We start from the raw sequence: 14714 nt of genomic DNA, 5'->3' as shown, positions 1-14714 counted from the left end.
CACCCGTGCCATCCAGGTCAAGGAGAGCCAGAGATCTGGTGAGCATGCATGCTTCCTTGGGAATGAGTGCTGTGTGCTTTGTGTAAGCTGCTTGGTGCAAATTCGGGTCCCAGATGTTGACCTTGGGGCGTCCCTGCCATGCTAACTATATTAACCACCGCCTGCGGTGGACCCTGCATGAAGGAACCCTACAGTGGCATCTTTATCCCCTACATCAAACGATTTTTGTCAGAGATTGAAGTCAGCCCTTTCTCCCGGCCTGCTCTCCTTGGGGCACTGGCAGTCGGACCCAGGAGAGAGGGTGCCACGCTCCTGGGCCACCTGGATTCCAATCGGTTCAGAGCCATACCTGGGCTGAGAACAGCTCAGTCAGCCCCCAGTGGGCCTACTGGACGTGCACCATCGACAAATGGTAGATAAGATGTCTAGAACAACGCTCGGGTTCTACAAGAGGACCCCAGGAGGAAGACGCTCTTCTGGCCACTTGGGAAAAAAATAAGAACATGGAGACACGGCATTCGAGTCAACCCCCTCCTCGCCACGTTCACACAGCCCACGAGGACGAGCCCAGGGACCCACTCACAGAGCATCACGGGCAGGAAGAAGAAATGAGCCGCGTGCTGGGGCTTTGCCCAGAAACGTTCTGGCTTCTCCTCGGAAGCACCCAGGGATGAGGTTACAGGAGCCTGTGTGGTGGCCGCAGCTGTCTCCGGTGTGTGACTCTCGGATTTTCCTCCAAGAAGTCGGCGCCCAGGGTTTGGTAGTCCCAGCTGCGGAAACCGAGCTTCGGCAAGGGCTGGCTGTGCTGGCAGCACACAGGGTCTCCCCGCCCACATCCTGTAAGGCTCCGCTGAGCCCAGGCTCACACAGTGGCCGGGGACATGGCAGACTCACGTTGGAGTCTCCAAATCCTCCGTGCATTTCCAGGCGTAGGAGCTAAAAGGAATTAAAAAGTAGTTCCGCCCCGTAGAGGAGACACACTCCTTGTTTGCAAAGGTCTCTCCAAGCTTGATGTTTGAACATGAGGTCCGTGGATGTCTAGGGAGAATTAGCGCAAGAAAGAACCTCAAAGAAAAGTGCACCTTCATGATTATGCGTAATGTGTGAGTCTCTGTGTGCCCCTGCTGTAGGACAAGTGTGCAGAGTTTTCGTTCGCCGTCAAAGAGACCTTTGAATCCAGGCTTGTAAAGAGCCTTCAAGGAAATGGTTAAAAAGATGGGGTTTTCCCGCCCCACGTGGTGCCTCTGGCTCTCTCCAGGGGCAAAGGGACAATGAGAAAGCTCATTTGGAGCACACTCTTGTCCAGACAGGATCTCAGTGCACCTCTGAGTTTCTTTTCCTCAAACCTGGTCGGGTCCCGGGAGCACACCCACGGCAGCCGCGGGAAGGGAGCCCGGGAGAGGTCTGCCTCCGGGACGCGTGTCCGCAGCAGCCGAGACGGGGCTGTTCCCCACGTTTGAGCTCCTCTCGGGAGCTGATTACAGACCACTTTGCATCAGGAAGACAAGAGATGCGAGCAGGCAGCCCAGTCAATTACCTCCCAGCGGCCGCATCCCACGCCCGGCGTTTGGTGGTAACTCGGCCTGGCATGCCTTGTCGCCTCTCGTCAGGCTCTGCGATGCCTTGCTCTGTGTTTTCCGGGAGGCCCGGTCCTCGGGGAGTTTGCTCCTTCCCGTGGCAGATTGCTGGTGACTTAAATCTCATCTCCGGTTTCCCGCCAGGATGACAGGTGGTCTGACCTGGGAGGGACGTGGGGGACCGGCGTGTTCAGACTGAGACACCTACGTGGGTCTAAGACACACGCCCGTCCATACGTATATACGTGTCCTCAGCCCACAGGCATGCACACCCACCACCCACTTACACGCTCATCCCTACACAGACACACACACCCCAACGTATGTTACAAAGTAAATCCAAACAATTCGCCACAATGCATTTTGCAATATCGAGCAATATCGACAATATCCGGAGCCTTGTTTGTCATCCTTTGTTCAGACACAGCGACAACAGGAACTTCCTTTTTATGATTATTATTATTACAATTATGAGGATTGCAAGTGATTTGTTACTTACCTATAACTGAAAGAATCATACATGGTTGCAAGTCCCCCAGACAGCTACGTTCTTGTCTCCTGAAGCATTTACAATGTATCCACCACCCTTTCTCTGCCTTTACCCCGGACGCCTGCCCACAGACATCTGGGATACTTTCCTATGTTACTATGTATTTTTTTTTCCTTTCCTACGAGGGCTCGTGAATCGTGGGTGCATTTACTCTGTGCTTGTGTAGGAGCTGGGATACCTATCACCCTCCCCGTGGTGCCGAGGTCAGCCTTAAGCAGGGTCAGATCTTGCATTCATCAGGACTCTCCAGAGAAACAGAACCGATATATGGAGAACATATATGGTTTGGTTTGGTTTGACGGAATTGGTGCAGGAAAGAGCTGGTGTTTGAGCTGAGCGGCACAGGCCCTGTGCTGGTAGAATTCCTTCTAGCTCAGGGGAACTCACTGCTGAGGCACTTAGCGCCTTCAACTGATTAGACAAGGCCCACCTGCCTCGTGGGCGGCTATCCAGTTCGTTCAGAGTCCGCTGCTTGAAATGTTGATCTCATGCTAAAAAATGCATATAAATGAAACACCTTTAAAGGGAAACATCCGGAATAATATTTGACCACATCTCTGCGGCTTGGCCGCATTGACACGTAACATGGACCATCACAGATCTGCTCACCATTCAGGAACATACCTGTGACCAAATGACCAGAGATCTGGCCAGGACCAGGAGGCAGTGATAGGCTCCATAACGTCTCAAAGAGCAGTTTTCCATAGCAGCAGGGGCTAAGCCCCATTCATCAAATATTGACATGCCAGACAAAATACATGAGTGGGTAGAACTCCCACATCTTCCTACCTCGTGGATGTGGCATATTATAGCAGCATGAAGGTACGAGCATTACTATCTGTTCTCTGTCCCCCCGTACACATCAGCAGCCTTGCACAGAAAGTCTGAAAAATACAATGATGCCTTTCTGCGTTTTGTGGCGGAGATTTTTTTTTTTCCCCTCCGTGCACGCCACGGCTTCTCAGACATTTGTGAACACACGGTTCCCGGGAATCTTGCAAAAATGCCGATTCTGAGCTAGCAGGGGAAGGGCAGAGCTGAGATCTTGGCATTGGTAAGAAGCCCCCAGGTGAGGTCGATGCGGCAGGTGCATGGGATAGGCTCTGGGCATCAGTGCATAGACCTTCACCCTCCGAAATCCAGGACAACACAGAACCAGGCATGAGTAGGTTTCTTGGCTTCTAGTGTCTGTGGGCTCTCCTGAGCTGAGTTTCTGTAAGTCCTGGAGTATCGAGGCGTTGCCCACAACCTGGAGGTCAGGTGCGTTGGAGGAGGCGGCCACCCAGGGAGTCTGCTGGGTGTCAGTTCTGTGCAATCAGGCAAGAAACATGGCTCATCAACCACATGAGATAACATTTTGGCCGCATGTACGCATTCTCAAGGCTTCAACCCAAACATCCACCCCTATTAAGATGCTCTCACGCCGCAGCATGACGGGGCAATGAGCAAGCCAGCCAGCACACAGACACTCCTTGAGTCAATAGCGTCCTGCCTGCTTTTAAAGTCCACAAATCATGACACCTAGCCACCCCCTCACCCGTTCTCACGAGGCATTGTGCTCCAGAGAAGACCAGGCAGAAGAGGCGTCCTTGCACCGTTGTGGCCACGGTCGGGGGTGACATTTGCCCAAACACCGGGGTGCGCTGACGGGAAAAGGATACCTGTGCCCCAGCTGGGAGTAGACAGTGTGGATGGTGGCACAGCTATGGGCCAGCCTGGCTGGACACAGCTCAGATGGCTGTGTGGGGAGGGGCAAGGGGGCCGGGGTATGAGTTTGGAGACCACAGGGATGGGGCAGATCTTACTGTCTTATGTGGACTTTGGGTTTCATTCTCACTGAAATGAGAGGCCAGTGGAGGTTTTTCGTCTGATGAAGCTTATCCTCATGGAGGGGGGGCTCCCCTCAGACCCCCAGGGAATTCCTTGCCATTTCTGGGAATGGTGACCTGCCTTCCAATGCAAGCCCTGCCCCTCTGTTGGAGGGCTACGCTCAATGCTGGATCCCACGATGCCCATTTGAGTAGCACGCTGGAAGTCTGAGAAAGTCACATTACCCACCCCCCACCCCGGTGCTGATGGGCATAGTGTATAAATACGGTGTCCCTCACTTTTCAGCCAGGACAGTCCCCAGGTGGGTGTCCGTGCTATCTGCCAGAGAATCACCGTGGGATAAGCTCCAATCACTTCTGTGTGGTTGCCTTGAGAAGTCCCCTTTCATGAGCTACTTTCCTTTCTTGTATCACCTCCCCACCCCCTACCATTGCCCCTGTCCTCTCCCCCTGCCGCATTCAATCCTCAACCCCAGGTCGCTTCTGGGAGAAGCCCCATCGGGACCCCTGACCTAGAGACAAAAGTCATCCACCTGATTTCTGTACTGAGGTTGTGACGCAGGAACGGATGTTGAGAGAAGTAGGGGCAGGTAGAGGCTAGTGTCCAGGGAGAGAGGGCAGGTTGGACCACGCTGGACGCAGGTGGCGTGATGAGAAGCACACACATCTGGGACTTACTGAGAAACTACGTGAATCAGCCAAGAGAAGTGATGGGCTTGTCCAGTCTGCTCTTTTCCTCGCTAAGGCTAGTCCTCTGACCTTTGTGTCTTCATCGTCCCTTGATTGCTTGACCACGGCTCCCTCCTTCACCTTGCCGTGTCCAGCTCTTTCTCACACCCCTCCCTTCCATGTGGCTTGTTAACATTCTTGCAGAATGTGATTCACGTCAAGGCTTTGGTGGAGCGTGTTGGAGGTGCTGGACACTCAGCCAGGGAGACAGCAATTACAGCGTCTCATCCAAGGTGCGATCGACAGAGGAACACATAATCAGGACACAGTACGGAGTCACACCACGTCTGTCTGATGTGAGGACATGTTAGGAAAAGCAATCTTGTTTGTGTTTCCTGATTGGTGTTTGTAAATGCATCTTTCTTATAAAATTCACCCAGTGTGTATTCACTTACTTCTCTTCTGATGCATAAATACATAAACAAACACAAATGTGGTACATAATTGCCTTTTAATTCATTGGAGCTGGTGGTTTTGTCATATGAGCCTTCAAGAAAACTGTGGTTTTCATTAAAAGTGGGTCAGAAATAAAACAAGTGTGACTTGTATGACGCATCCTAGTGTTCAAGGAATGGTGGACTTTAGTTTATTTGTCTCTTATGACAGTCCTGGGAGGCAGGTCACATCACCATCACCATCATCGTCATCTTCACCATCATCCGTCATCATTATCACCTTCATCACCATCACCTTCATCCCCATCACCATCACAATCACCATCATGATTCCCACTATCATCACTGTCACCATCATGACCATCATCATCACCACAATCACCATCCCCACCATCATCACTACCATCACCATCACCATCATCCCCACTATCACCATCATTCCCACCATCATCACCATTACCATCATCCCCACCATCACCACAAACACCATCATCCCACCATCGTCACCACCACTATTCCCGTCACCACTAATATGATCATCATCATCACCATTGTCATCACCATCATCATCCATCATCACCATCATCATCATCACCACCATATATCATCACCATCACCTTCATTACCATCACCACCACAATCATCATCATCCCCACTATCATCACCATCATCATCATGACCACCATCATCACCACAATCACCATCCCCACCATCACTACTGTCACCATCACCATCACCCCAACACCATCATCACCATCACCACCATTACCATTACCACCACCACGATCACCATCATCCCCACCACCATCACAGTCACCGTCATCCCCACTATCCCCACCATCATCACCAACACTATTAACATCACCACTGATATGATCATCATCACCATCATTGTCATCACCATCATCACCGTCATCATTGCCATGTTACAAGAGAGAAAATTAAGCTTCACAGAAGTCCAGCCTTGCCCAGTGTCAAAGAACTAATAATGAATGGCACCATCTTTCCTGCCCCGTACCTCCCAATACAAAGCTTTTTCCCTCTCTGCCTACTAGTGCTACAACGTGCTGGAAACCTTCCTTCAAAGACATACACAGCTGGCCCTTTCTTTCCTACCCTACTTCCCTTCCTCCCACTTGTTCCCTGGAATGTGGGGACCATCATCCCAGACCATGAGAACAAGGGCCATTATGACAGCTAGAGAAGCAGGAAGGTGCAAAATACCTAGTTTCAGAGAAGTCTGCCACACAGCCAGCACACCAACTCTGGACCGCATACCACAGGGTCACCTTTACTTGAGAGAGAATCAAACTTAGGTCTTTCTTAAGCACTGTTGTTTTAGGGTTTCTGTGTCTGCCCATCCTAATTGTGATGTAGAATTCAAGCTCCACATACTCTGCAAACTACACGCTCCAGCCCCCATCCCTGCACACACGTTAACCCCTCCATCCCGACAATTCCAAAGGCAGCTCGGCCATTTCCATAATCCGATTTGCTTTTACTCCTCGTTGGAGGAGATAAAAGCAGTGGCCTTCAAGGACAGACCTGAATGAAAACAGTGGGGATAAGCATTTGTTTGGAAAGAGCTGGCTCATCGTGAGGGGTATCCGAGAAAGCTATTAAAATGCCTTTAAAAATCCAGCGCTGCTCTAAAATGCACATTTTCCATCTCTGGTTTGGGTCAGTCCAGGGAAGGAAAGAGATCTTTGCCTTGTGCTATCCTTTACCCGTCATCGCATGCCGTCCTGTGACTGTCACTGCTACATGGGTGATAAACACTTTCAGACCATGATCCTGCAAAGCTCCCTGGGAAAGGGGATGTCCGCCCACCATCAGACCCCACCTGGCAATGGAGTGGTCCCCTCGGCGCCCAACTAGGCATTATCGCATCTCAGCCTTGCCCTTCTGCCACTGCGTGGTCCTTGCATGTGGCACGGCTGATGCTCGGAAGGGAGTTCAATGGCTTAGGATGTTTTCCTGACACAATGAAATTCCAGGGGTCACAGGCAGCGAGGTTTGGGACTTGATGACAGCTCGTGTCTGAGGGAGGGGGATCTTGATCGCCAGTAAACTGTTCAGCAAGCTGTGTGGGGACCCAAATAAATCCTGGGAGCTCTGAGAAAAGGGCAGGGCTGACCCAGGATACAAGAGACCCTCCTCCAGGGGATGTTTCTTCTGCAGAGGTATCTGGGAAATACGTGGGGTGAGCTCTGCCGTGGATGTGCCAATGGGCCAGGACATGCATCTTGGAAAAGTACAAAGATCCGGCCGTGAGCTGGTTTCCAACCGTGCTGTGAGCAGAATGGGTCAGCATTTACCAAAGACAGACATCTGGATTTTTCATGCCAGACATTTAAATTAGTCTTGCCAAGAGCAAGCGTTGACTCCAGTACCAACAAAACGGGCCTGGGGGGGAAGGATTTCAGAAGATGCTACTGAAAATTCCAGAAGGCTTAGTGCAATTGCTTTTACAAACAGACTTAGGAGACTGTGACAGATGTCCATGCGTGTGTGTGCCTGTGTATATCTGTATTGTGTGTTTCTGAATGTGCATATGTGTATGCATCTATGTGTGTGCACATGTATATATTTGTGTGTGTACATGTGTATGTGTGTCTCTGTACATGTGCATGCGTATATGTATGTGTCTACATGTGTGCATGTTTTATGTGCATATGAATGTGTGTGCACACATATGTATATGTGTACATGTATGTGTATATTTGTGGTGTGCATGCATGTGTCTGTGCATGTCTGTTCGTGTGCGTATGTCTTGTGTGCATATACATGTCTTGCGTACATGTATGTGTATACATGTGTGTATGCTTGTGCATACATGTGCCTCTACATGCGTGTGCACGCATTTGTGTGCATGGGTATGTGCACCATATGCATGTGTTTTGTGCATGATGTGCATATCTGTGTATGTGTATCTATACGTGTGCATGGGTGTGCTTGTGCATGCATGTGTTTGCATGTTAATGCATGCGTGTGCTTGTACATACATACGTATATTTATGTATGTGTGTGCACGTGTGTATATGTGTGTGCACATGTGTATTTGTGTGTGCGCAGAAGGTAGAGAAAAAGAATAACCACGGGCTTGTTGGTGGGCACTCTGTGGAACCTAATACACACTCCGCTTGTAAGAAAATTTATACAACTCACAAGATACCACTCTCAGTGTAATCTCACTGTTAAGTCAGCTGTCGGCTCTGTCATCATGTCCGCTCTTCATCCATCAGCGGTTCCCGTTCCTCTCTGAGCCCCTCCGGATCGGCAACATCCCACGGAACACGGAGACACGCATATCCGTTGGCGTGGGCCGCGGTAACAAGACACCGCAGGCTGGGAGCTTCGACAGTGGGAATTTATCTGTTGCTGTCCTGGAGCCTAGGAATGCATGATTAGGCAGTCTACGACTTTGGTTTCACGCCGGGCTCGTGGACGTCACTTCCATGCTGGGTGGTAAATGTGTGTCCTTCGAAGCCACTAGGTTTCTGCTGCTTTGTGAGAGCTGCCATTGGAAATTCATAGACAGCCCGAGGGTGTTGAGGACGGCGGGCGCCGGGGTAGTGGCTGGCACTTGAATGGAAATGAGCCCGCGTGGAGGTTTGATGAACAGGAGAGATTAGAGGCCGTAGAAGCTGTGGGGGAAATATCTAGCTTTTCACGTTCCGACGTGGTTGACTGTGGGGCGTGAACCTGCGTAGGACTCTCAGGTCCATGAAGGCAGGACTGAAGTCTATCAGCTCAGCTGTTCCTGGGCTCCCCCTGCCCCACCTGGCATGGTCGGGTGCTCCATGAAAGCCTTCTGGGGGAAGGCTGAAACGTCATGGCACACGGCAACCCGTGCCTCCCTCATGTTCACGTCCCATCACCAGCAGCACACGGACTGTGGTGCATCATGGCCGTATCTCCTGGGACCTCATAAACTGCCTGTTTATCACTTATGACTGATTTGATTGGATCCGGAGCCCCCTTTCTTCCCATCAAGCAGATGTTTAAGTCTAACTGAGGTGTGCATGTCCATGGAGATGTGGTTTCCTCTCGCTTCTGCAGATGACACACCCTGGTGGAGGAGTTCTCTCCCTTTACCCTGAGTGCACGCTTCCTGAACTGCCTCTTCTGGTCACCTCTGGCTCTCCTTCATCACCCGGGCAGGCTCTCGATAAGTAATTACTGAAGAGATAGCGAAGGCTTGCCAACGTAGTGCTGTGTGAATCTCGAGGCAGCCAAGACTGAATTCATGATGAGCCCGGGCAATGGGGTTGGGTTTGGTTTGGTTTTAATTCCAGCCCAACATCTATATCCTTCTGGAGACTCTACAACAGGAATGCAATTTCCACATCCAGCCTTCAGATCTCTGTGGTCACGGAAGAGGCAGCTCAACCGGGAGCCTTTCCAGCCCAAGAGAAAAACCATTGCCTTGGAGCACATCAGCTGCTCTGACCTTGGAGCTGGTCAGCCGTGCTTCTGAGCCCAAGGGCCACCCACCACCACATGCCCTTGCACAACTCATGCGTCTCCTAGGAAACACAGATATTACTTTTTCTCTTGGAGATGTGAGTGCCATCAGCTGCCTTATGTCCCTGCAAAATTCATGTGTTGAAGCGCCATTTCCCGGGACCACAGAATGGGTATTCTGTGTGGCTGTATTTGGAGGTGAGGTCTTTACAGAGGGGATTTTTGGTAAAGTGGAATCACAAGGGTGGTCCCTGATCCCATAGGATTGGGGTCCTTATAAGAAGAGGGCGTGAGGACACAGACATGCCCAGAGCGATGACCACATGAGGACAGGGGGAGAATATGGCATCTACATGCCCAAGAGAGATGCATGAGGAGGAACCCGCCTCGGCCCCGCCTGGATCTCAGACAACCAGCCTCAGCCCCACCTGGATCTCAGACTCCCAGCCTCCAGGACCAAGATGATAATATATGTCTTTTGTTTGAAACAACCTGTCTATGGTGTTTTGTGACCACAGTAAGTCATAATTATGCTATGTGCATGTGTGTCTATATCTCTATTTCCTATATACATGCCCAAATATATATATTATATTAAATTAGTCTCGTTGTGGATTTTGTTTGAAGGAGCACTTCCATTGGAGACAGTACGTGGGGTCTGGCATCCCTTGTGACGCTACTGATTGCCATTCTCGTGACAGTTTCCGTGTCCGTGAGAGGTGGGTTTTAAGGGCACCCCTGTGTCTTTCTTCGTGTGTCCCCTCCCTTGCATATTCTATAAAGGGTCCTTAGATGGAACAAAAGACAGAAAGAGTTCAGGTGTGCACTTGGAAACACAGCTGCCAGCCTGCTCCTCCCCTCTGGGTGGGTGCCCAGCTGGGACATCCATCAGTGATGTCCAGCGCCCAGCCCACCCAGTCTTCCCCACCCTCATAACAGCCCGGATGGGACAATGGAGTGACGTGACCAATGGACAGGGCTTGGGACCAAATAGACCCAGCCAGATAACCCCGTCTGGATTCTGAAGGTAACACAGCTGTCTAGTGGTACTGAAGACGTGGCACTTGCATGCTGTGTCAAGTCATGAGAACGCCAGAGAGCTGACGTTCCTTAGAGACAATGAAAACCCCACTCTTTTCATCTGGCATCACGTTTTGCCGAATGTCATCCCAAACCACTGTGAAATGCACCCGGGATGGCGTTCAACCCCCCCTCTGTGGAAGGTCGGGACTATCTGTCCCTCCCTGGTGCCTTGAGAAACAGCCACGTGGTTGATGAGGTTTTCCACAGGGACAGAGAGCTGTCCCCGTGGGACTGATGACTTTATCTATCCCCAGGAACAGATGGGACACGCAGCGTGCCAAGATGCTGGGCTCATGCCACGCTGTGCTCCATCCGACTGGTCTCCCTCAAGCCTTGGGAGGAGGCCTCCGGTTCTATCTTTGAAAACTCTTGATTTTGAGCACAAAATAAATGATACACTAGCAGATTTTCACCTAAAGCATCAAGGGGATAACCGTGAATCCGTACCGATATAGGCTGTTGGTTGAATGAATAACACATAGGGGAGAAGACGCATATCTCCCATGGAGAAGAATTCCGAATAGTTCATCTAAATAGTAGAGACTTGGGGTGGTGGAGAAAATCTCCCCGTGCCTTCCGTGTGGGCTGGGCAAAGTGACTTCCTTCCAAAGAATAACATTAGGGCAGAGAAACTTGATCAACACCCCCTCAACCAAGTGATCAACACCAACGGCAATGGGTCAGGTTGATGGCATGTCCCCAGACATGAGGTGACGTGAAGGGCCCTTCATCTCAATGATTTCCTACCCAAGAACGTATAATCCCAGTGAAAGTAGGAGGAAAACATCACACACCCCAGTGGAGGGACTCCCTACAAACTCCCTGACTGGCACTCCTCAGAGCTCTCAAGGTCATCAAATACAAGGGTGGCCAGTGGGATCGTCCCAGCCCAGAGGAGCCCAAGGACCCAGGACAACCCGATGTCATATGGGATTCTGGATGGAGTCCTGAGACACAACACATGTACTGGGGGTTGGGGGGGGGACCAAGAAAATGTGAAGAACGTGTGGGCTTGAGTTACTACTGATGTATCCGTGTCCATCCATTAATGGTAACAAAGGCATCAAAGTCGTATCAGATGTTAACAGGAAGGGGAAATGAGTGTGGGGTCACAGGAAATCCTATTACCTTCACATTTTTCTCATCCTAACGCTAATATCTTGCTAAGCCCGACTACTCTAAAAAAAAAAAAAAATTAAGCCTATTCTTAAAAAAAAAAAGCGACATGGGCTTCATGCAGTCGGGATGCGCGCAGGATCCGTGCATTTCCCTTCTGCTCACAGGAGCATGTACCTCATCTGTAGGTCTCGGGTTCCTCGTGATGATTGGGCCATGCCACCATCTCCGGAGGCAGTGGCGGTAGCTTCGCTGGAGCGTGGTCTCTGATGGCAGGTGTTTGTGTTGGGGAATCAGGAGATGGCAGCCATGTAGGGACGTGCATGGAGCATGCTGGCTCCAGGTTGGGCGTCTATAGGTTTTGATGTTCTGGGTTGGCTCCATCAGAAGCCCCAGTCATACCTTCTTGTTGGGAACATGTTGGGGGCTTGGGGTTGGTCCATGAGCATCTCCAAACTTGTGTGAAGGCTTCGTAGGGACGTACTTGGTCTTGCTCTTTGTCCACAGCTCCCTCCCTTGATGTCCACGTACATGGATTTTCCCAGCTCCAAGTCAAGGAGGATGAAGGCTTGATGAAGACCCGGCCCCCAAAGCCGTGTCCAGGGTGGGGCTCATTGCAGTGGGTCTGCGAGACACATGCTTGTCGCTCTGGGTCCATGGGGACCCATCTGGGAATCCCAGTTCCCCCTCATCCATTCACCAAGGATTCACCAGAAACCTCACAGAGCCCAGGCGTTAGCTTTAAAGCAAACGGGCGAATGCCAACATTAATCTCCCCTTCAGGGAGTTCTGGAAATGGAGAAATCCATGCCAACTCTCAGGCAGGAAGATGGCGGGAGAAACGAACAGTGGAGAGGATGCTTCTCAGATAACGGGGTATTTCAGCAGCACTGGGAAACCTCTGTGGGAAGGGAACGGCCCTTGGAGATCACTCTGGGGCATGGCAGGCTCAGGGACTCTGGGGGCACAGCAGCCAATGGACAACTGTCACCTTGCATAGGGAAAGGTCCTTTACTGCATGGACATCACTGTGTGTGTGTGTTCACACACTTTGCACAATTACCCATGATATTTCACGGTCGCTGGCATCTGAACCATGTGTCAGGGGCACTGAACTCCATTGTGGTCACCAAATCCCAGGTGTCCAAAGCCAACTGGAAAGAGGCATCCATGGCCAAGAACCTGGCTCTCGAGTTCCCTCTCCTGTGGCTTCTGTGATCAAAATGCCAGCGCCCCCCACCTCCCTGAGTCTGGGGATGGTACCCATAGCCAACATAGGGGACACAAGAGAAATCACGACTCACAGGTACCCGAGTTAGCTGCGAAATTGAGGCATGGCGGCAGCAAAATCATCCCGATGGACCAAAATCATCCCGGACCAATGGACCGATGGACCAGAACACATGGAGAATGTAAGATCACAAGCACACGCATGACCCACGCACACACGTGGTTTCCTTCTTAGACGTGGAACCTTCATGATAACCATATAGGTGCAATTCTTCTATTTGACTTTTTTTAAAGATTTCATTTATATATTTGAGACAGCAAGAGCACGATCAAGGGGGAGCAGCAGAGGGAGAGGGAGAAGCAGGCTTCCTGTCCAGCAGGGAGCCCGATGTGGGACTCAATCCCAGGACCCTGGGATCAGGACCCAAGCCAAAGGCAGATGCTTCACCGAGGGAGTCACGCAGGTGCCCCTAACTTTGTCACATTGTCATCGTGACACAAGGAAGGTCGCAGAGGCTCAGGGAATCAAAGGGACTTGCCCAAATTAGTCAAAGCCTTCTGGAGAACTGAAACCTCGTTAGCAGGGAACCCAAACCCCATCCCAGCTTCCCTACACCGTGCTCCCCTTGCTTTGACGATGCTAAGAAGTCGGGGAGCCTAGGTGACTCAGTTGAGTTTCTGAGCCTTGATTTCAGCTCAGGTCATGGTCTCAGGGTTGTGAGATGAACCCCCTTGATGGGCTCCGCGCTCTACAGGGGAGTGTGCTTGGGATTCTCTCCCTCTGCTCCTTCCCCAACTTGTGCTCTCTTTGTCCCTCTATCTCTAAAATGCATAAATAAAATGTAAAAAAATAATAATAATAAAATAAAGATGCCTAGGAGGGGCGTGCCAAAACGTAGATGTTGGACCAGCCTACCTCTGCCAGTGGACCCTGTCACAAAACACCGACGTTAGAATACGTGCCTTCTGATACGGCTTTTATGGCTTTCCGACCAGGTTCGTCTTCCGCGTCAGATGTAAACACCACCACAAAAGTCGGCGTCTAAGTGTCTTCCCCGGTTTCTCACAGGCACGCCTCCAAACGGATCATCGCAACTTTGGCTTATAGGCAATGTGTGATGGGCAGTTGAAAACAAAACGGTGTTTCCCCGTCCGGTTTTGCTTGGCAGCTCCCATCACGCGTGGTAAGTTCTGGGGGCCGTGAAGATGCCCCCAGGCGCTGTCCGTGATGGGTCTGCGGATTGCAAGCGTTGGCGACGCCCCCACGGCACATGGCGGCAAGGGCAAGAACCAACCTTCCGGGCAAAATGGGAAGCAGAGGAGCATCTGAGCCCCTTCGACAGCAGGCGATGAGGGTTGACTTGGCGGAAGGGGCTACGTTATCCAGGTAATATGATCCTTGTCCATGAAGGTTCATACCCCAAGCGTCCATCCCTTGGAATCCTCAGGGCACGCCCAAAGCCACATCCCTTCTGCAAATGGCGGCACAGTCCAGTGTCTCCGAAAGTCCGCAGGGCCAGCGGGCACCGAAGCAAACATCGGGATCCGCTGCCTGAGCCCCTCCTGAGCAAAACGGCCCCAGACCCTGCAGTTTCACGGGGCCTGCGTGCAGTGGGGCCAACACATTGCACAGGCTTGAAACACGCTGTTAGATGGGTCCTTGCGCACGGGACAGCAAAACCATGCATTACAATTAGCGTGTGTGCAGAATACGGTCCAACCTCCCACAGGAGTTTCG

This window comes from Martes martes (assembly GCF_963455335.1).
Source record: "Martes martes genome assembly, chromosome: X".
NCBI classification, from domain to species: Eukaryota; Metazoa; Chordata; class Mammalia; order Carnivora; family Mustelidae; genus Martes; species Martes martes.
This window is presented reverse-complemented; position numbering follows the sequence as displayed.